Source organism: Lepidochelys kempii, chromosome 6 (assembly GCF_965140265.1).
Source record: "Lepidochelys kempii isolate rLepKem1 chromosome 6, rLepKem1.hap2, whole genome shotgun sequence".
Lineage (NCBI taxonomy): Eukaryota > Metazoa > Chordata > Testudines > Cheloniidae > Lepidochelys > Lepidochelys kempii.
In genome coordinates this window covers 87,854,661-87,877,129 of record NC_133261.1, presented here as the reverse complement: position 1 = coordinate 87,877,129, position 22,469 = coordinate 87,854,661, and positions in this window count along the sequence as shown.

Here is a 22,469-nt window from a genome sequence, read left to right as displayed (position 1 = left end):
CAAGTGTCAGCTATCCATGCTTCCTTAGTGGACCCCAATTTAATCAACCCAGAGATCCAAGTGACGATTCAACCCTTCAAGTCCAACTCTTTCAATTTGCCTACAGCCAAGTTGCCTGTCCAGTACAAGGGCTGGTCAGGAATGTGGACTTCTGCAGTCTATGATGATTATCCCATCCCCATGCTGTTGGGGGAAGACTTGGCCAATCACGTGAAGCAGGCCAAGAGGGTGGGAACGGTCACCCGCAGCCAGGCTAAACAAGCCGTGGGGCCTAGCTCTGTTCCGGAAACTTCTATCAGGGCCCGGTCAGAGGTGATGGACCCGGACCCCAGGCCAATGTCTGCAACAGCAGTAGTGGATCCAGTCCCAGAGACCCAGACGGAACCAGTCCCAGAACCGGAACCAGCCAAACAACCAACACCAGACCCCGTGCCAGCACTGAATCCAGTACTTGCAACCTCAACACCAGAGGGCCCCACCGAACCTGAACTGGCAGCAGCCGATAACCCTACACAAGAGGCTCAGCCGGAGCCTGAATCCCAACATAGTGCACCAGCGGAGAGCGGTTCACAGTCAACAGAAACAGCTCCATCCCCTATATCGCTTCCAGAGGGACCAAGCCTATGTCCCCAATCCAATGAGGAACTGATGTCTCCAGCATCAAGAGAACAGTTCCAGACCGAACAGGAAGCAGATGAAAGCCTCCAGAGAGCGTGGACGGCGGCACGGAGCAACCCACCGCCTCTCAGCTCTTCTAATCGATCCAGGTTTGTTGTAGAAAGAGGACTTTTATACAAGGAAACTCTTTCTGGGGGACACCAGGAAGACTGGCATCCTCAGAGACAGTTGGTAGTTCCAACTAAATACCGGGCCAAGCTCTTGAGCTTAGCCCATGATCACCCTAGTGGCCATGCTGGGGTGAACAGGACCAAAGACCGTTTGGGGGGGTCATTCCACTGGGAGGGAATGGGCAAGGATGTTTCTACCTATGTCCAGTCTTGTGAGGTGTGCCAAAGAGTGGGAAAACCCCAAGACCAGGTCAAAGCTCCTCTCCAGCCACTCCCCATCACTGAAGTTCCATTTCAGCGAGTAGCTGTGGATATTCTGGGTCCTTTTCCGAAAAAGACACCCAGAGGAAAGCAGTACATATTGACTTTCATGGATTTTGCCACCCGATGGCCGGAAGCAGTAGCTCTAAGCAACACCAGGGCTAAAAGTGTGTGCCAGGCACTAGCAGACATTTTTGCCAGGGTAGGTTGGCCCTCCGACATCCTCACAGATGCAGGGACTAATTTCCTGGCAGGAACTATGAAAAACCTTGGGGAAGCTCATGGGGTAAATCACTTGGTTGCCACTCCTTACCATCATCAAACAAATGGCATGGTGGAGAAGTTTAATGGAACTTTGGGGGCCATGATATGTAAATTCGTAAATGAGCACTCCAATGATTGGGACCTAGTATTGCAGCAGTTGCTCTTTGCCTACAGAGCTGTACCACATCCCAGTTTAGGGTTTTCCCCATTTGAACTTGTATATGGCCGTGAGGTTAAGGGGCCATTGCAGTTGGTGAAGCAGCAATGGGAGGGATTTACACCTTCTCCAGGAACTAACATTCTGGACTTTGTAACCAACCTACAAAACACCCTCCGAACCTCTTTAGCCCTTGCTAGAGAAAACTTACAGGATGCTCAAAAAGAGCAAAAAGCCTGGTATGATAAACATGCCAGAGAGCGTTCCTTCAAAGTAGGAGACCAGGTCATGGTCTTAAAGGCGCTCCAGGCCCATAAAATGGAAGCATCGTGGGAAGGGCCATTCACGGTCCAGGAGCGCCTGGGAGCTGTTAATTATCTCATAGCATTCCCCACCTCCAACCGAAAGCCTAAGGTGTATCATATTAATTCTCTAAAGCCCTTTTATTCCAGAGAATTAAAGGTTTGTCAGTTTACAGCCCAGGGAGGAGACGACGCTGAGTGGCCCGAAGGTGTCTATTACGAAGGGAAAAGTGATGGTGGTGTGGAAGAGGTGAACCTCTCCATGACCCTTGGGCGTATGCAGCGACAGCAGATCCAGGAGCTGTGCACTAGCTACGCGCCAACGTTCTCAGCCACCCCAGGACTGACTGAACGGGCATACCACTCCATTGACACAGGTAATGCTCACCCAATTAGGGTCCACCCTTACCGGGTGTCTCCTCAAGCTAAAACTGCTATAGAACGGGAGATCCAGGATATGTTACAGATGGGTGTAATCCGCCCCTCTGAAAGTGCATGGGCATCTCCAGTGGTTCTAGTTCCCAAACCAGATGGGGAAATACGTTTTTGCGTGGACTACTGTAAGCTAAATGCTGTAACTCGCCCAGACAACTATCCAATGCCACGCACTGATGAACTATTAGAGAAACTGGGACGGGCCCAGTTCATCTCTACCTTGGACTTAACCAAGGGGTACTGGCAGGTACCGCTAGATGAATCTGCCAAGGAAAGGTCAGCCTTCATCACACATCTCGGGCTGTATGAATTTAATGTACTCCCTTTCGGGCTGCGAAATGCACCCGCCACTTTCCAAAGACTTGTAGATGGTCTCCTAGCGGGATTAGGAGAATATGCAGTCGCCTACCTTGACGATGTGGCCATATTTTCGGATTCCTGGGCAGACCACCTGGAACATCTACAAAAAGTCCTTGAGCGCATAAGGGAGGCAGGACTAACTGTTAAGGCTAAGAAGTGTCAAATAGGCCTAAACAGAGTGACTTACCTTGGACACCAGGTGGGTCAAGGAACTATCAGCCCCCTACAGGCCAAAGTGGATGCTATCCAAAAGTGGCCTGTCCCAAAGTCAAAGAAACAGGTTCAATCCTTCTTAGGCTTGGCCGCTTATTACAGACGATTTGTACCGCACTACAGCCAAATCGCTGCCCCACTGACAGACCTAACCAAAAAGAAACAGCCAAATGCTGTTCAGTGGACCGGAAAGTGTCAGAAGGCCTTTAACAAGCTTAAAGCGACACTCATGTCTGACCCTGTACTAAGGGCCCCAGACTTTGACAAACCGTTCCTAGTAACCACAGATGCATCCGAGCGTGGTGTGGGACCAGTTTTAATGCAGAAAGGACCTGATCAAGAATTCCACCCTGTAGTGTTTCTCAGCAAAAAACTGTCTGAGAGGGAAAGCAACTGGTCAGTCACTGAAAAAGAATGTTATGCCATTGTCTACGCTCTGGAAAAGCTACGCCCATATGTTTGGGGACGGCGTTTCCACCTGCAAACCGACCATGCTGCACTAAAGTGGCTTCACACCGTCAAAGAAACTAACAAAAAACTTCTTCGGTGGAGTTTAGCTCTCCAAGATTTTGATTTCGACATCCAACACATCTCAGGAGCTTCTAACAAAGTGGCTGATGCACTCTCCCGTGAAAGTTTCCCAGAATCAACTGGTTAAAATCGTCCTTGAGATGTGGAAAATATTGTTAGTCTTTATGTACTTGGTAGTATATTTAGAGATGCATGTGTCTTATTAATTCTGTTTTCCTAGAGCTCCAGGAAGAAATCCCAGCCAGTGTTTCACCCTAGCTGAGATTTGGGGGGCGTGTCATAAATATAAAGGGAAGGGTAAACCCCTTTGAAATCTCTCCTGGCCAGGGGAAAGCTCCTCTCACCTGTAAAGGGTTAAGAAGCTAAAGGTAACCTCGCTGGCACCTGACCAAAATGACCAATGAGGAGACAAGATACTTTCAAAAGCTGGGAGGAGGGAGAGAAACAAAGGGTCTGTGTCTGTCTGTAGTCGTCTTGGCCGGGGATAGACCAGGAATGGAGTCTTAGAACTTTTAGTAAGTAATCTAGCTAGGTACGTGTTAGATTATGATTTCTTTAAATGGCTGAGAAAAGCATTGTGCTGAATAGAATAACTACTTCTGTCTGTGTATCTTTTTGTAACTTAAGGTTTTGCCTAGAGGGGTTCTCTATGTTTTTGAATCTAATTACCCTGTAAGATATCTACCATCCTGATTTTACAGGGGGGATTTCTTTATTTCTATTTACTTCTATTTTTTATTAAAAGTCTTCTTGTAAAACACTGAATGCTTTTTCATTGTTCTCAGATCCAAGGGTTTGGGTCTGTGGTCACCTATGCAAATTGGTGAGGCTTTTTATCCAACATTTCCCAGGAAAGGGGGGGTGCAAGTGTTGGGAGGATTGTTCATTATTCTTAAGATCCAAGGGTCTGGGTCTGTAGTCACCTAGGCAAATTGGTGAGGCTTTTTACCAAACCTTGTCCAGGAAGTGGGGTGCAAGGTTTTGGGAAGTATTTTGGGGGGAAGGGCGCGTCCAAACAGCTCTTCCCCAGTAACCAGTATTAGTTTGGTGGTGGTAGCGGCCAGTCCAAGGTGTAATATTTTGTACCTTGGGGAAGTTTTGACCTAAGCTGGTAAAGATAAGCTTAGGAGGTTTTTCATGCAGGTCCCCACATCTGTACCCTAGAGTTCAGAGTGGGGGAGGAACCGTGACAAAGGCCCATTTTACACAGAACCTTGGAAAGGAGACAGAGAGACAAGGTAAAGTACTTGTTTTCCTTGAGCTAACTGATGTTATTTCGGGGGTGCATGTTCTTTCACTTTAACCATATTTTGTAATAAAGTCACCCAAACACAGAATCTTACACTGAACAGGGTTTTTATTTACCTCCCTGCACTTCCCAGTCCATAAAGCACTGTGACAGTTACTGCTGGAGAAGCAGATGGCATCATTCAAAGCACCCATTGCTCTACAAAAGACTCTGGACTGGAGAGCCATTGGTGGAAGTCTGCTCTGAGGGATGCTGTGAGGGCATGTGCTAAGCAGAGTCCCTTCCGTGAAAAGCTCTCCTTTCTAGATTTTTCAGTGACAAACTTGGTCAAAGCCAGGTTCAAGCTGATGAAAAGGTTCTAAGACAGTATGAGCAGAATTGGGATAATACAATCATAACCTCTTTTCCAATAAAGAGGTATGTTAAACTACTGTAGTCACCTCACATCCCCAAGAACAGGTATCTGTGAAAGTATTTCAGGGAGCGGGGAAACAATATAATTGTTGCTTTTTAATCAACATTGAATTCTAATTGACTCTCTTATTTAAAAAAAAATAAAGAAATAGAAAGTTCTGGGAACTGAAGTGAAACTTTGAAAATGAATAGTATTGATAATATAAGAAAACTCAAAGTGCCCTCTTCTGGAAACTGTCACTAACAGCAAGTTAATTTGAAATATTTGTTAAAACCACAGCATTTCTTGTTTGTGATTACGATGTACATTTTTTCTGACACTATACATTATTTCTGTTCTCAGATTATCGCATAATAGTTTGACATATTAATCTGTATATTTAAAATATTATTTAACAGAGGGAAATTCTTATGCATGGCCTTTATGTTATAGAAATGTCCCTTCTTTGAAGGAACCCTTCACAGAACTGATATTATGAATATCATCTGAAAACCTCAGAGCAAGTATTTGAAACTGTAAATAATATTGCACTTGTATAGAATAAGTATTTGGCTTAGACTAAAATTATTGATTTGAAATTAATTCTATTGAACACTATGTTAATAGGGGAACATTATTCTTTTTTTTTTTTGCCCCAATTGTTTAAATTTACTTTTGATATTTTTCCATCCTATGATAAAAATATTATATTTAATGTCATTAGCTTGCAAGCACACTGAAATGAGTTTTCATAGTGTCACCACTTCTCATTTTGTATTATTCTTGATGTCCCTTTTTATAAATCCATTTGAGGATTTGTCAACTGAGAGCAAAAAATTGAGTGGGTGAATTTTCATTTCTTTAAAAAAAAAAAAAAAGCCAACCCAGCCTTGTTGTTGGTTTAGTTTCCCATATAAAACATTAATTCATTGTTCAATCCTTTCTAAGTACTTTCATCAGGATAACCCATGTTATATGTTTCCTTTTGTTTAATTACATACTTTGTTTCTATAGCAACTAGAAAGCATATAATCAGTTTCAATTCCTGAGTCTTTACACAGTGATTTTGCTTTCAACATACAGTAGTAAAAAAAAAATCCTTCTTTACAACTCTAGACACTATCTGCTCTTTCTGAATATCCTTTAATTAACATGCAATAGGATTAAATCCAAAAGTAGTTCTATTGCAACTACAAGAAACCGAACAATATAACTAATATTATACTGAAATAGAAAATTCAAAAACTATTGCTAACTAACTCCTGCATGAATTTACTGCCACCTTCAGGCTTTCATCAAAATGCATCTCTGGTATAGCTTTCATGTGTCTTCTGGTCAAATTATTTGCTTGAGGCAGATTTAACTTTTCCAAGCATCACTGACTGTTTTGGATTTAATTTCCTTAGGGGAAGTTCTAAATGAACCATCAGAGTTTTTTTGGTTTCAGAAAAAGTATGTAGCCTGGTTAATTTACACACAGTATGAAGAGAAATTCCACATCTCCTTCATAAACTTGCTCTTTCACTAGGTCTTCCTCTTTTTCTGTCATTTGCCACTGAGCAATTGGAAAAATAAAGGCAGTTAGATTGTTTGAAGATTTTCCCATTGCACTGCTCTGTTGGACAAGAACACAAAATCCAGTACAGCTAGCCAAATGTTAATGCTAAATATTGGGCATTTCCTCTGTTTTCTCTTCTGTTCAGAAAAACAAAACAAAACATTATTTGTAGAAATATAGAGAAGGTTCTTAAAGTATATCCAGATTCAGACTAAGAAAGTTAGTTCTTGTAGCATGAGTAATGTCTGTAATTTAAAGTCTGTAACCTCTGCTATAGCATTATTCCACAATACCTCGAGTCCTTAGAGATATTTAGTTTTAAAATAGGAAATCTCTTAAACTCAATAAAGAACAAGTTTTACAAAACAAGGGTGTTTAAGAGCAGAATTGGAACAGTACAACCTTCATTAAACTGTCTAAGCTGGTGTCCTTGAGATTATATATGTATATATACACACACACAAAACTACATTACAAGAATAATATTAATGTTGCAAAATCTAATACTTAAAAGTTAGGAAATTCCAGAATTAAGGTGTCTTTGGCCCCTTGTGCATGTGCATTATGAAACAGTCTTTAATACCTGATCTTATACTACTTTTTCCATAGGACTCCTGCCTCATTCAGTGCACAGGATGGATGGTGCTCAGTGAATGAGCAGATATTCAGCATTTTCTTTTATCCTCATTGTTCAGTGTGTGACCTCATGCATTGTTTACTGCATACTATTGACACCCAGTCCTGAAGACAGAATTATTAATTCCCTTATGGGCTTTTCTATGGTGTTTACCACTGTAGTATCAGAGTACTTCACAAGCATTAATAAATTTACCTACTTAAAATCTATTTTTCCACACGACCCCTCAGGAAAAAATCCCCTGCCTTATTCAGTGCACAGGATGGATCTGTGCTGGGGATGAATCAAGGCTGTGTAGTAAAGGGGGCTATTCTCTGTAAGACTCCTGCCTCATTTGTTGCAGAAGTTGGCAGTTGTGCAGTAAATGTGAAGGAGGCAGGGAATTGATTGCAGGAAGAGAAAGGAGGGTCTCATGGTTAAGGGAAGACAATTGACTGCTGGAGATCTGGATTCTATCCCTGCCTGTGCCAGAGTTCTTGTGTGACGACAAGTCACTTTAACCAATCGGTCCAATCACACTATTTAAGCCAGAGGAGGCCCAGGAAGTTGTCTGAGCAACTAGGTGATTTCCTGTTGTGGCTCTGTTGGTCCCTGCCTGCTTCTTGCACCTAAGCCTGTTCCTGCTCTACTCCTGCCTCACCTCTGTCTTCACTCCTGTTCCCAATGTGCTCCTGCTCCAGGCTTGGTCCTTGCCTCTTCTCTGGTTCCTGCCCTTATGCCTAGTCCTGGCATGACCCTTGGCTTTGGCATCTGATCTTGGCTCTGACCCTCAGCTTCAATTCCTGGCTTGACCCCTGGCTCTGGGAATTGGCAGTTAACTCTGGTGCTGACCCTTGGCATTGTTCCCCAACCTAGATGCCGACTCTACCCCCTAGACCTGACTCCTGCTCTGACCACTAGGCCATACTGTCCATAGCAGATAATAGGAGTCTCTTAACTAGAGAGGTACTGTAGCTCCTCTTCCTTAAATAAAGCTTAGAGGCTTTACTGTAGCCATTTACTACCTTTAGGAGACTGTAGATCTCTTTTCCTGGGTTATTCAGTTATCACCTGTTCTTAAAACATAATAATCCAATTGAGTGTAAATACGCTGACTCATCTCTTGCCTTCCTGAAGTAAGGGCATGATCAAAAGCATGTTGAAGTCAATAGAAAGACCCTCATTGACTTCAGTGGGCTTTGAATCGGGATCAGCAATCTTTAAATACATACGGCAGTAACAGAGTCTTGTCACACTGACTAATGTTGAGTATTATATTCTGCCTATAGTCCTGTGTAATAAGGCTACCCATTATAAGGTTGGCAGAATCAGATCCTAACTGGATAAATCCAATTGGAATAAAAAACAGGGATTTTATTCTCAGGACATCATCACTTGCATTTAGAAGTTTCAGTTACATACTTTTCCATGCTGCTTTCTCCACCACAACTTCCTGTCATCATAATAATACCTAGCCCATATATATAGCACTTTTCATCCACAGATATTAAAGCAATTTACCAAGGAGGTTTAAGTATTATTATCCCTGTTTTACTGATGGGGAAACTGAGGCACACAGCTGTAGTAACTAGCCTGGGGTCACCCAGCAAGCAGTAGCTGACCCAGAAATAGAACTTTGATTCCCAATCCAATGCTCTATCTATTAGGTAACATTGCCTCCCTGTCATATAACCCTAGGGAAGTTTTCCTGCAAAATTTAACTGCCTGCTAACATCAGTTTCCACAGCCAGAGGGCGACTTGTGGGTGGGGCACAAAGAGTCAAGTGACCCTCCGGCAGCTGTCCCGGGTGGGGCAGGGCCAGAGCTGGATGGGAAGAGGCAAGGCCAGAACCTCTCCTCTTCCAGCCACGCTGCCTTGGAGGCTGCCCAGTGCAGCGTAGCGGCTGACTGGGAGAGTGCCTGGCTGCAGCAGCAGTGGGCTGCCCCCCGCCCAGGCTCAGCTTCTGGGGACAGTGGCTGAGCAAGCTGGAGACCCTCCACACCTCTGGCATGCTCAGAATTGGCCACTGTCCCCAGAAGCTGAGCCCGCTGCTGACACAGCCAGGTGCTCTCCCAGGCAGCTGCTGTGCTGCACTGGGCAGCATCCAGAAGTGGCTCCGGAGCCTGGCTGCCAGGAAGAGCAGCTGAACATGCTGGGGGAGCCACCGCAGAGGGAGGACAAAGCCCCCCAGGTAACATGGGATGGGGTGGGGACAGGGAGAGCTTGGGGGACCTGGGCTGGGAGGAGACACATGGGGAGGTCACATGTCCTCCCCTTTACCTGATTCCCCCTTTGTGTCCCTCCCACGAGACACCTACTAGTGTGTAGACAAGTAAGACTACACTTGTCTACACACTACAGTTTTGCTGACAACAGCCAGCTTTCATGGACAAAACAGTGGAAGCGTACACACTGAAATGCTCCTCCCGCCGCTGTAACTCCCCTGCTACGCCGACATACCACCACCACCTGAGTGAGCAGCATAGGGATTTTTGCAATGTAGTTAGAGTGACACAGCATCAGTGTAGACAGTGTGCTTGGTTATGTGACCCTAACTGGCCACCAGGCGATGTCCCCCATGTCCATCCTGACTGCTCTGGTCAGCAGTTTGAATCCCACTGCCCTGAAGGTATACAGGTATGTGTTCCTCCCACTTCTAAAGGCCCAGAAATTTTTAAAATTTCTCTTCCTGGTTACTCAGCATGGACAGTTAACACAGCATCCTCCCAGCTGACCATGCCGGCTTTATGCAAGAGATGCGCTCCCTCGTGGAGCGCACTGGAGTTGTTGGATCTGATGGCAGTGGCAGCAGAACAGGGGGTGGTCAGAGCCCTCCCACTTTTTGAAAGTGGACAGGCCTGGCCATTTTTCAGGAGGGGCCCTGACCCCAACCCTCCTCTTCTCCCCCCCCCCCCCCCCCCCGGGCAAGGTCCAGCTCTCACCGACCAGACCAGCAGCTGGAGCTCAGCCAGGAAGCCCGGACAGCTGTGGGGCACCGCATCACAGACCCTCCACCTGCCCAGGGTGGTGGTGGGGTGGATCAAGAGCAGCCCCTCGCCCATGTCCCTGCCTTGTGGACCCCCTGTCCAGGGCAGGAGGGTCCATGGTTCCCCACAGCTCCTTGTGTGCTATGCGCGGCTCTTACCTGGACCCAGGCTATGGTAAAGTCACCTGGCCAGCTGCACCATGGACCCTCCATCTGCCGTGGGCAGGGGGCCCATGGGGTGAAGACACAGTCCAGGGGCTGTTCTCAACCCCCTCATCCTGGGCAGGTGGAAGGGCCATGGTACAGCTTCCCACAGCTGCCCACGCAGCTCTTACCATGACTGGGCTGCCGCCTCCCAGACAGAGCCAGGTTCAGGTTAGAGCCACACGGGGGCAGCTGTAGGGAGGTGAAGAGTCCATGGCTCCCAGCCCACTCTGGCTTCTGGCTTGGCCACAGGCAGGGCTTTGGGCAGAAGAGGAAGGGCAGGGGTCCCTGCCCCCCTCACTTTGGGGCAGACTCTGCCACCCTTTGATGGGTCTATGGGGAGAGAAGACTGTGCAGTCTCAGCTTCGCACCAGCCGTAGAAATTTCGATACCTACAGGCTGATTGCTGGTAGCATACAGGAGAAGGAGCACAAAAGGAACACACAGCAATGTCATGCTAAAATCAAGGAGCTGAAACAGGCATACCAGAAGGCAAGGGAGGCCAACTGTCGCTTTGGTGCGGCACCAAAGACATGCCACTGCTACAACAAGCTGCACACCATCCTCAGCAGCAACCCCACCTCCATCACCAAGAGCCTTGTGGATACTTCAGGGGGACTGCAGGCAGCAGCCAGCAGACCTAACGCCGCGAAGGAAGTGGTGGATGAGGCAGTAGAACTGAAGGAGGATGTGGAGCACGTGGAGGGTCGTCCGGTGGCGTGGCGAGGCGAGTCAGAACCTCTTTGTGACTCTGGAGGGGTCTAGACAGTCCTGGCACTAGTACACGAGGCAGGAGTGGGGAGCTCTGGTAAATGCTCATTGGGGAAAGTGCTCATTTTGCTTTGATTTCTGCATGGTGCTCTCATTTACTTTGAGATGTGATATAGGAGGAATAAGGAACAGAAATTAACAACTGAGCTTCTGCATCTATGCAGTGGGGGCCCCGTGGAAAAGTTGGTTTGTGTACACTAGGATGGCCCAGGAATCCTCCATAGTGATCTCTAGGAAACTTTCCTGTAGGTATTCTGCAATCCTCTACCAAAGGTTCCTTAGCAGAGCTACCTTGTTTCTCCACCAGTTGTAGGCAACTTTGCTGTGCCACCCAGCAATTATTTCTGCAGGGACCAGAGCAGAACACAGGCGAGCAGCATACGGAGCTGCTCTGAAGCCACACGCATGCAGAAGAGGTATCCTTGCATCCTGGGTTACCCTTAGGAGTGAAATATTGGGTTTGATTACCTTAGTATGTGGAAAAGGGTACCAATGTTCAGAATAGTCTCCCTAGGTGCTTGTAGTAACCCCCTTTGCAAACCAGCCAGACCCTTTGTCCCTTCTTACCAATTCCCCCTTACCCATCCCTCCCCCGCAGCAAATGCACCATATTTGGGACTCACACCCACCTGTGTGCTACCCAAGAAAGGGGTGTGTGTGTGTGTGTAAATTGTGTGATTTACGGCTGTGAGCCCACTCACAGTACTGTCTCTATTCATTGCTTCTTTGGCTTCTGCAGATGTGCCCTTGCAGACCCACTCCCCCACACTGGTGAACACCTCCGTATGATAAGGCAGCGAACCTGGAGGAGTAAGAAGCATATGTTTCACGAAATGCTGCAGCCAACAGATACAGCACATAGCAAAATAAGAGTGTGGAGGGAGACAATAAAAAAAACTCAGGCTGGATAGTCTGGAAAAGAAAGGAACAGATGATTAAACTATTGGAGGACAGAGATGCTCAAGTCCCTCCTCATGCTGCAGTCAGAGAACATCCGAGCATGAGTCCCCCTGCAGCCAATACAGAAGTCCATTCTATGCCCTCCCCAAACTCCCCAACCACATTCCGTGCATGTTTCCAGTCCCTCACAGTACCCCTTGCACTCCACCCAGTGGGACTGGTTTCACAGTGAAATTTGGAGTTACACTCAGCTGTGAGAGCTGTAACCAAAAGGCCATTCCTCATTTCCATGTCCCCGGTTTGATTAAAAAAATGTGTTTTTTCCAGTATTAAACTTTATTCTTTGATACAAATTGACTCTTTAAATGTTTGCACCAACTAACATGTGTCTGACACAAATAAACAGTGGCTATAGGCAGGAACATTTGCTCACTACAATTAAAGTTCAGGAAGCAAGCACTACAGGGGTTATTCAAAACAGCAAGTAAACATTGCCTGGCCAAATGCTTAGACACATTACTGGGAATCACTGTCAAAATGCTCCTTCAAAGCCTCCTTGATTCGAATAGCCTCCTGCTGTGCCCCTCTAATTGCTCTGGTATCTGGCTGCTCAAAATCAGCAGTCAGCCAATCAACCTCAGCGCTCCAACCCTGGAGAAACTTTTCCCCCTTCGCTTCACAAATATTACGCGAAGTACAGCAGGCCACAATGACGATGCGAATATTTTCCTCATTGAGGTCTAACCAGCCAAAGAGGCAGCACCAGCATCCTTTTCATTAGCCAAAGGCACATTAAACAATTATTCTGCGCCTGCTAAGCTTCTTGTTGAAGCACTCCTTGCTGCTATCTAGGTTCCCAGTGTAAGACTTCATGAGCAAGGGTAGGCTGGGTCTCCAAGGATCACTATGGGCATTTGCACATCCCCCATGGGAATCTTCTGGTCTGGAAGGAAAGTCCCAGTGTGCAGCTTTCTATACAGTCCAGTGTTCCAAAAGATGCATGCATCATATGCCTTCCCTGACCACCCTGCATTGACGTCAGTGAAACATCCACTGTGATCCACCAGTGTCTGCAAGCCCTTTTGGTTGAGGTACTCCATCACAAAGTGGTCAGGCCAAAATAGGGATATTCGTTCCATCTATCCCGCTCCCGCAGTTAGGGAATCCCATTGCCTCAAAGCCACCAATTATTTCCTGCACATTACCAACAGTCACAGTCCTTTGTAGCAGCAGGCAATTACTGGCCCAGCACACATACATGACTGCAACCCCCACAGTGGACTTTTCAACTCCAAACTGATTAGTGACTGACTGACAGCAATCTGGAGTTGCCAGCTTCCACGCAGCAATGGTGTAACAGGGTGCACTCACCTCTCGTGAGTGCCCCTTTGTCTGAGTGTGCATGCCTGCATTCTCTCTGATTATCCTAGAGCACAGACAGAGCAGTGTCCCAGGGCTCCCTCCCTGATGTAATGTCTTTGTTCTCTTGGGGCTTCCTGGCTACTGCTCTTCAACTGGGCCACCATAGTTCAGTTCCCCCACTGGAATGCCTCAATATCTGGGCCACTTTCCTGTAGTGGCTCATGGGGCTGGGAGGAAAGGGACCCAGGCTCACCCACAACTCTGGGTCCCACCCCAGGGACCCTGTAGATAACAGCTGTCTGCTGTGTACCTTTAACTATGTCATACAACTTCTCTAATTCTCTGGGTCACTTCCCATAGCCCTGCATTGTCTTCACCCTTACCTAAGAGCCTTATCCTAATAGAGTTCCAGCAACCAGCTCAAGGCTCCTTCTCACTCTCCCCAGCTGTGGGCTGGGCTGGGCTGGGCTGGGCTGGGCACTCCATCAGACAGCCGCACTCCTACAACCCCAACAAGGAACTGAACTCCCTCTGGCCCTGCAGCTCTTCTTATGCTAGGCTGCTGGGCTCTGATTGGCTGTGTCCCACACAGCCACTCTAGGCAGCTTGGAGGACCCTCTCCACTGCCCTTTTTTGGAGCATGGTGTGGCAGGGCCATGAAGTCTCCAGCAGGGGGCCTAGCAGGGTCTGGTATACCCAGTCACAGACAGCCACTTGCTTTTCAACAGTAAGGGCAACTCTCATTCTGGTGTCCTTGTGCTGCAGTGCTGGGACGAACTCTGCACACAGGTCTAGAAAGGTGGATTTGCTCATCCAAAAGTTCTGCAGCCATTGCTCGTCATCTCATACATGCATCACAATGCAATCCTACTGTTGCCGGCACCCAGTGCCGAGAGGCTGAACAACAGCTTGAGTTGGTTCGTTACCCGGTGTGCTGCACCCAATAATCACAACGGGGTGGAGAAGCAGAAAAGTTTATTTGAAGCTTCAAAAAGGTACAGGGAGAATAAAATCTCAAATCCTGCACACCAGAGCAGGAAGTTACACAGGCTTTTATACATCCTTTTTCCCAGCATACTTATCCAATAGCAAGCTGCTCCAAGTATCCATATAGCCAGCCAATCCAGTTCCCAGCTAGTTCCCTGATTCTCTGTATCATTTGTTAAACTATACATAAAGCTGCTTTATTCAGCATTGTTCTTCCATATCTCCCCTGTTTGGCCTTGCTTAGTTTCAGGCAGTCTGACTCTGCAACATACTGTTGCAGATTCTTAGCATAACTGCTGTGTGTGCCTCCAGGCGGGGGGGCCAAGGACACTTGGGCCTAGCACGCAGAGCTGCTGTGAGTGCCTTCAGGCAGGAGGGGGTGGGGCAAGGACACAGGGGCCTAGTGTGAGGGGGCTTCATCGACACTTGTGGTCTTCCATCCCCTCGAGTTACCTAGTGGCCATGCCCCAGTGTTCCCAACAACTCCCCCCTTTGAGAACACTCAACAGCCTTGGCTCTGAGTTTTCTCACTTGGGCTACTTATTTCTTTACAATAGGACTTTGCATAAGCACTTTGTGATAGCCCTGAAGAGAATGACTTATTAACTTTTGCAAAAGGGCCCTGACACATGATACTGCACAGCATAATACCAGTAATACAAGCAGTACAGGAAAGAGAAATTTCAATAGCAGGCTAAATAAACCACCAAGCCAAGACGACAAACCCCAGCCCGCTATTTGTGTCTTTTAAACAGTAGCTTTAGCCCGAGATCGTCACTAGATGAGGAGTCAGCAGGTTGGACGGTCCACTGTTCTGCTGACGAGGGGGCAGGTACTGCCTTTAGACGAGAGTGATGGATCCAGTTCTTGTGTCCCTCGATTTTTGCCGCTGTATGGGAGATCAGCAGGACGGTATAGGGTCCTTTCCACTTTTCCTGGAGAGGCTCGTCTTTCCAGGTGCGAACAAGCACAGAGTCACCGGGCTGTGAGGAGTGAACAGGAGAGTCCAAGGGGAGAGGCTGGGAATCCTTGGTATACCTGTGAAGAGACAAGAGAACAGCAGACAGGGAACACATATACTGTGACAAAGTACTTCTAGGAGCTGGAGGATTTGGGGCCCGTACTTGACTGGGGAGCCTTGGGCTGTCAGCATTCCCCTTTGCTTCCATAGGCCAGCATGAGCAGGCAGCACACCAAAAGCATACTTTGAATCAGTAAAAATGTTGACCCGCTTTCCTTTTGACAGTTCAAGTGCACGGGTCAGGGCTATTAGTTCGGCAAGCTGGGCAGAGGTCCCAGCAGGCAAACCTTCAGCTTCCACAGTGTCATGGAGGGTCACAACAGCATAACCCGCCCTCCTTTGCCTATCTATTACAGTACTGCTACCATCAGTGTACCACTCATAATCTGCATTTGGGAGAGGTACATCCTTTAAATCCGGACGGCTGGAGTACTGGACATCTATGATCTCTAAACAGTCATGTTTCTGTGTTCCTCTGTTTCTGGCAAGAGAGTGGCTGGGTTAAGGGAGGGGCAAGGTTGTAGGGTGACTTCAGAGTTCTCTAACAGCTTAGCCTGGTACCCAGCAATCCGAGCCTGGGTGAGCCAAAGCCCTCCCTTTGCATCCAATAAGGCTCGGACCATATGGGGAGTATAGATTTGCATAACCCCTCCCAATGTTAGCTTCTCGGCTTCCTCAAGCAATAGGGCAGTAGCTGCGACCGCCCGTAAACATGCCGGCCAACCCTTTGCAACCTGATCCAATTGCTTAGAAAAATAAGCCACAGGACGCTTCCATGCTCCTAACAGCTGTGTAAGCACTCCTAGCGCCACCCCCCTTCGTTCATGTACATACAACTGAAACGGCTTAGAGAGATCTGGCAGGCCCAGAGCCGGGGCTTCCATCAATTTTCTTTTCAGGATTTTAAATGCCCTGTCAGCCTCTGGGGTCCAATAGAAGGGGTCATGATCTGCTCCTTTTACACAGTCGTACAGGGGTTTAGCCCACAGTCCAAACTCTGGGATCCATATCCTGCAAAAGCCTGCCATACCCAGAAATGCCCTGAGCCGCTTACGGTTACTTGGGGTAGGAACTTGACAGATAGCTTCCTTTCTTTCGCTTGAAAGCTGACGCTCCCCTTGCCGTATGTGAAACCCGAGGTACCGTACCTCTGGGAGGGCAATTTGAGCCTTACTCCGTGCTACACGATATCCCCGAAGTCCAATAAAATTCAGGAGGCTCACGGTGGCTTTAAGACAGGGTTTTTGGCCCACAGTGGCAATTAACAAATCATCTACATACTGCAGAAGGAGAGCCTCCTCATTATCCCACTCCTGTAGGTCCCTGGCCAGAGCCTGGCCAAAAAGGGTGGGAGAGTTTTTAAATCCCTGGGCCAACACTGTCCAGCAAAGTTGCTTTTTAACCCTTTTTCGGTCCTCCCACTCGAAGGAGAAGATCTCCTGTGATGGGGTGGCAACTGGGATGGTAAAGAAAGCATCTTTCAGATCAAGGACTGAAAAATGGGTATACTGTCCCCCTATAGAAGCCAATAAGGTGTACGGGTTAGGGACAAGAGGGTGCAGAGTCTTAACCCGTTCATTGACTGCCCTTAGGTCCTGTACCAGCCGATACGTGCCATCAGGCTTCTGTACGGGTAGAATGGGAGTGTTCCAGGCTGACTGACATTCCCGGAGAATACCATACATTAGGAATCGATCTATAGTTTCCTGTAAACCTTCTCTGGCTTCCCTCTTGATTGGATACTGTTTTACTTGCACTGGGCCTTTCCCTGGTATGAGCTGAATAGTAATAGGGGTCTGGTGGGTGGCCTTTCCTGGAATCCCTGATGCCCACACGAGGGGGTACACCTGGTTTTCCCACGGGCTCCATTCTGGGGCTTGCATGGCTGAGGGCTCAACTGCAAGGGTCATGATCCAGGCATTCTCAGGGGGTAAGGTAAGGGTTATTTCGTCCTCAGTAAAATGCAGGGTGGCACCGAGGCGACAAAGTAGATCCCGTCCCACCAGAGGGGTTGGACACTCAGGGAGGTATACCAGCTTGTGGGATATAGTCCTGTCTCCCAAAGCACATTCCGCTGGGGCATACACTGGGCACTTGGTGTCCCTGCCTGTGGCTCCCACCACAGTAAGGGAATCTGCTACTGGCAACTGAAGAGGCTGATTTACGGCAGTTCGGGCCGCTCCAGAGTCCACTAAAAAATCTATTTCTGAGCTTCCCACCCGCATCTTTACTCGGGGTTCCGGGGGTAGGGTGGTCCGTCTCCCCTGACACCCCTATTCCTGCTCCACCATCGCCATCATAGGGGCACCCCCCTTTTCTTTCCTCTTTGGGCACTCATTTTTCCAGTGTCCCTCCTGTCGACACAGGGCACACTGGTTGCGACCCAGTCGTCTCTCCTGCAGGCCCGGACGGTCGCGTCCACGGCCCCTTCCTCCCCGGCCACTTCTCTCAGTGCCGGCCTGTACCGCTGTTACCATCAATCTCACTTGCTTTCTCTCCTTCTCTGTCTCTCTCAGACTATAAGCTCAGTTTGCAGTCTCTAAAATTTGTGCCATGGTCATACCCATTAAATCCTCCTTTTTCTGTAACTTTCTCTTAATATCAGGGGCTGCTCTGCTCGTAAAAATTCCCTTAATAATTGACTCAGTTGCCTGATCATCGGGGTCTGCATTAGTGTTCTGTCGAATGGTGTCCCGAATACGCTGTAAAAAGGCCCCTGGGCTTTCTTTTAAATCCTGCATTACTTCATATGGCTTTGCCCAATTATTATGTCGGACAGCCGAGTGACGGAGTCCATGCAAAAGCAACTCCTTATAGGAGGTAAGGCGGGTCATATCCCCATGATCATTTGGATCCCACCTGGGGTCTGCTCGGGGGACTTGTGCATCCGGGTCAGGGACATTAATACGATCCCGGTCGTACCGTCTCTGTGCCTCCTCCCTTGCCTTGGACACAACCTGTTGTCTTTCAACCTCAGACAATAGGGTTCGCAGGAGGACGTTACAATCATCCCAGTCCGGCTTGTGACTACTGAGGCACCCCTCAAAGACTGATATAAACCTGCTTGGGTTGGTGGAAAACTCTCCTGCCTGTGCTTTGAAAGCAGCCAAATCCACAGGATTAAAGGGCACATGAGTATAAACCTGCATAGTTGTGGCAGGACGCCTGTCTGATCCAGACCGGGCGACTTTAGTTTCAGTGATTAAGGGGTATAGGCCAACCATTGGGGACTTACAAGGTGTGGGTGTAGGGGCCGAAGGGGACACCGGCTCTGCCATTACAGTGGGGCTGGGGGTCTGGGGACTAACATTAGCTGCTACCAAACCAGTTGGAGTCAGATTACAGCGCTGTAAAATATCTAGTCGAGTACATAAAGTCAGAAACAAATGCGCATACATATGTTCATTCCATTTCCTTGTTCTCTGACAGAACAGGAGTAACTGAAGGATCGTGTTGTAATTAATTGACCCTCCTGGTGGCCACCACTCCTGGTCCTCGAGTTGATATTGAGGCCAGTCAACTGTATAGAATCATTTTAATTGGCTCTTAATCATCGGATCCGCACCAAATACCTTCCAGTTTGCTAGAATGCACTCTAGGGGCGTACACCGTGCCCTAACCTCTGAGCTCTGTCCCTGTCCCATACCTACAGGGTAACTCTGGGCGTCCCCAGGTTCCAACAGAGCATATAATCCGGATTTTAAAGGATCCTACCTGATCCAAGGAACCGGTTCTTCACCGTGGCCTGCAGCTGCTTCTCCACTATATGAGTGCGTTGCACCGTTGTGCCCTCTGGGGTCGATCAAATCGCGTCTCCTCCGAGGCCCCCGATGAACTCACCGGTGCGCGCTGGGCGTCGGTTCTCGCCGCAATCCTCGACCTCCAGGAGGGGTCCGGGCAAGGCTAAATTGCAGCCTCGTCGCCCACCCAGGGACGCCAAAAGCTGTTGCCGTCACCCAGTGCCGAGAGGCTGAACAACAGCTTGAGTTGGTTCGTTACCCGATGTGCTGCACCCAATAATCACAACGGGGTGGAGAAGCAGAAAAGTTTATTTGAAGCTTCAAAAAGGTACAGGGAGAATAAAATCTCAAATCCTGCACACCAGAGCAGGAAGTTACACAGGCTTTTATACATCCTTTTTCCCAGCATACTTATCCAATAGCAAGCTGCTCCAAGTATCCATATAGCCAGCCAATCCAGTTCCCAGCTAGTTCCCTGATTCTCTGTATCATTTGTTAAACTATACATAAAGCTGCTTTATTCAGCATTGTTCTTCCATATCTCCCCTGTTTGGCCTTGCTTAGTTTCAGGCAGTCTGACTCTGCAACATACTGTTGCAGATTCTTAGCATAACTGCTGTGTGTGCCTCCAGGCGGGGGGGCCAAGGACACTTGGGCCTAGCACGCAGAGCTGCTGTGAGTGCCTTCAGGCAGGAGGGGGTGGGGCAAGGACACAGGGGCCTAGTGTGAGGGGGCTTCATCGACACTTGTGGTCTTCCATCCCCTCGAGTTACCTAGTGGCCATGCCCCAGTGTTCCCAACACTACCATTCAGTGCTTGTTTCCTGAGCCCAGTGCCGATGGTCCGCCATGTGCAGCTGTTCTGTGAATGCCAGCAGCAATCTTGAATTATTTGTTTCCATGGCAGACAGAAGGGCAGGCATCACCGATTCATTTTCTGTTTCGCAGCCCATGAAATACTGCAGGACCAGCCGTGTTGTGTTCATAACTCTCATCACCAGACTGGTCAGCAATTCAGGATCCATGGTGTCAGGCAGAGATGGTGGGCACAGTTTACAAGGACTGTTGAAAAATGGTGCAAAATGAAGTTGGAAGCCTATGGAATGATGGCACGGAAATAACTGCATCATGGAATGGCGAGCACACCCCCATGATGCACTGCTATCCATTCCCAGAGCTCCCAGCAGCAGAGGCTGCCAGAGGGTGGTGAGTTGCACAGTGGGATAGCTACCCATGATGCAATGTTCTCTGTCAGTGCAAGAGCAATGACTGTGGACGTGCTCCGCTGACACAAGGAACATTGTGTGGACGTACACAACCAATGTAATTAAAGCAGCTTATGATCATTGATGTAACTTGTTGGCTTAACTCTGTAGTGTAGATAAAGCATAAATGTGCTATTTTAGATACACTGAGTGGCCAAAAGACTGCTTCTTTCTGATCTCAGGCACTAAAGTTCCTTGAGGACTAGATATCCAGCCTTTGATGTGCAGGCATTCTTGCCTTCTCTCAGCCCTCAGATTGGCCTCTATTGGTATGTCTACACTAAAAACCAACTAAAAATCTGTGGCTGTTACGTAGCAACTGACTGGGGTTTGGGCTAAGGGGATGTTTAATTGAGGTGTAGAGATTCAGGCCGAATGGGACAGGTGAGGTGGGATGGTCCCAGAGCTTGGGCTACAGCACAAGTCTGAATATCTATATCCTAATTACACAGGCCCTTAACCCGAGCCCCAGGAGCCTGAATCAGCTGGCAGGGACCAACTGTGGTTTTCAATTGCCATGTAGACACACCCTAAGAAGCTGTCTAACAATTTGGAAATCTGTCTACATACAGCTTATGACTCCTGGCTGATATTATGAAATTGCTGTGTCATGGAGTGCCTCAGTGCGCAGTGTGTCAGCCATGAACTGACAAGGGCTATAGCAAGTATCTGCCAAATCTGGGACAACAGTGGGTCATTAAATCTTAATGGTTGTCCATTCAGGAGGCAATAGGAGAAAGTAGAAGATAGGAGAAAGTAGTTCCTCCAGTTTCTCTACAGAGAATGAGAACAGAACAAAGGAACCAGCGGGAAGATTTAACTCATGTGTACACTAGAGACCTTACAGCGGCATAGCTGTACCGATGCAGCTATGCTGCTGTAAGATCTCTGTTAGAATATAGATATTCAGGCCTGTCTGTAAAGGCCTATACTCTAAGAATTTAGGTGTATTCTTATCACTTGGCTAGTTATAGAGGTACAAAAGAGAATCAAAATCACTGTCTGCCGGTATAAGGGCCTTCTCTTACTGTGACAGTCTGAGGCCCTGTTCTTAGGCTAAGGCCTTTGGCTAAGCAACAGAGGCAGCCATAAGCTGGGAAGCAAACGTTCACATCCTCACATTCCAAACTAGTCACACTGAAATAAGGTGCTATTGGGCTGTTAGGAATACAATCCTGTCCTGATAGTGCCTATCACCTCCAGAGAAAGGGAAGTGCCTAAAAAATGTAAAAGGAAACTTAGTTTGATAGCATCCTGTCTGGCAAGAACTCGCTTATCAATAGCTGGGGTGTGAAATCCTCACTTCTGTATTGTTTTGTCATTATAGTTCCCACTTTGCTATTGTTTGTCTGTATAATCTCTGTCTGGTTCTGTGATTCTTCCTGTCTGCTGTATAATTAATTTTGCTGGGTGTAAACTAATTAAGGTGGTGGGATATAATTGGTTACATAATCATGTTACAATATGTTAGGATTGGTTAGTTAAATTTCAGGAAAATGATTGGTTAAGGTATAGCTAAGCAGAACTCAAGTTTTACTGTATAATCTGTAGTCAATGAGGAAGTGAGTGGGTGTGGGTGGGAGGGGTGGGGGAGATGGGAACAGGGAATGTGGGTGAGGAAATTGGAATCATGTTTGGCTAAGGGCAGGAATGGGAACAAGGACACAGGTGTAAGGCTCTGTGGTGTCAGAGCTGGGAAGGGGGACACTAAGGAAGGAAACTGGAATCATGCTTGCTGGAAGTTCACCCCAATAGACATCGAATTGTTTGCACCTTTGGACTTCGGGTATTGTTGCTCTCTGTTCATGCGAGAAGGACCAGGGAAGGAAGCGGGTGAAGGAATAAGCCCCCTAACAATCTCCTGTGTAACTGCTCTATGCTGATGGGAGAGAGCTCTCCCGCCGACATAATTAAACCACTGGCAACAAGCGGCAGTAGCTATGTCAGTGAGAGGTTACCTGCCAACATAGCGCTGTCCACACCAGCATGTCTGTCAGTGTAACTTACGTCACTTGGGGGGGGGAGGTTTACTTGAGGGGGAGGAGAGAGTTCCCACCCCTGAGCAACATAAAGTGATACTGACAAAAGTGCTAGTGTAAATATAG